Source organism: Limulus polyphemus, unplaced genomic scaffold (assembly GCF_000517525.1).
Source record: "Limulus polyphemus unplaced genomic scaffold, Limulus_polyphemus-2.1.2 Scaffold5629, whole genome shotgun sequence".
Lineage (NCBI taxonomy): Eukaryota > Metazoa > Arthropoda > Merostomata > Xiphosura > Limulidae > Limulus > Limulus polyphemus.
The window spans coordinates 30,371-31,685 of record NW_013671239.1 but is presented as its reverse complement, the minus strand read 5'-3'; the positions used below and the strand labels follow the sequence as shown (position 1 = coordinate 31,685).

General features: G+C 30.3%; 1 protein-coding gene across 3 annotated transcripts in view; it reads left to right on the top strand.

Moving 5' to 3' along the window:
- Positions 1–1,315, top strand: part of LOC106472807 — a 23,746-nt gene that overhangs the window by 14,790 nt on the left and 7,641 nt on the right. The window lies entirely within an intron of this gene.

Here is a 1,315-nt window from a genome sequence, read left to right as displayed (position 1 = left end):
ACTCAACTGATCCTAGGTCAAATACCAGTACAGTTATAAAACCAGATAGCCATATTAGTATATGTTCTGTGTTTACAAAATGTGATCGTGGTCTGTAATCCTTTCTAAATAGATACAAGTCTTTGTTTATATCAATGTAAACTTGTTTCAGAGTTACTAGAAATGTAAGCCATTAAACTAAGATCAGCCATTACCTATTAAATCAGTAGTTAATGATTAAGTGAGGCCTACAATAATAGCTGTTAAATTAGTCTTACAAATCCTTCTAGATATGGGTCTACAGCAACAGTAACTGTTAATATAACTATAAATGGTTTAACCCTCTAGTACGAATAGGTTAAATTACAGATGTCGTGACCTTTTTTTGTAGTTACGTCCAGAATTTAATTAAACTAATTTATGATGAATGTATATCAGTGAACTTGGCATCAGAACATAAATTACAATTCAAATTCTAATATTGTACATGTTTTAATTTTTAACGTGAAAAGGAAATATCTTACTATAATAAACATAGCGTGTATATATGTATCTATCTATGTATGTGACAGAAATAATATATACAGCGTGGTGCCATCTACTGAATGACACTACAAACTAAAATCCACAAAGTTTTACACTTTGGGTATTCAAGATTCAAACAATTATAAAAATAACTGTGGTTTGTGCAACAACCATTTCTTTATAATAGAACACACTTTTAAATAAAAGTACTCTACTCACAATAAGTACATGACTTTCACTAGGACTGTACTTGAGGGTTTGATTATATCTTTATTGATGTAACTTGTAAATATAGAACTAAAAAAATGGAGCCGTTAAAAACTAATTTTATCAATAAAGAATACCACTTTTAATATATAAAAACATTACAGTATATATATCAGTACAATCCTAACACACTTCCTGTGCAGTGTTTTCCAAAAAAATCCTTTTTATTTAGAAAATGATCATTTTTTCTAAAATTTCTTCAATAGAGGTATGAATACAATGATTAGTAAATACTAGTACAAACAGCCGCCTGTAGGGCTGCTTGTCTACTAGTTTGAATAATCCAACAATTAGTAAATACTAGTACAAAGAGCTGCCTGTTGGGCTGCTTGTCTACTAGTTTAAATAATCCAACAATTAGTAAATACTAGTACAAACAGCTACCTGTAGGGCTGCTTGTCTACTAGTTTAAATAATCCAACAATTAGTAAATACTAGTACAAACAGCTACCTGTAGGGCTGCATGTCTACTAGTTTGAATAATCCAACAATTAGTAAATACTAGTACAAACAGCTACCTGTAGGGCTGCATGTCTACTAGTTT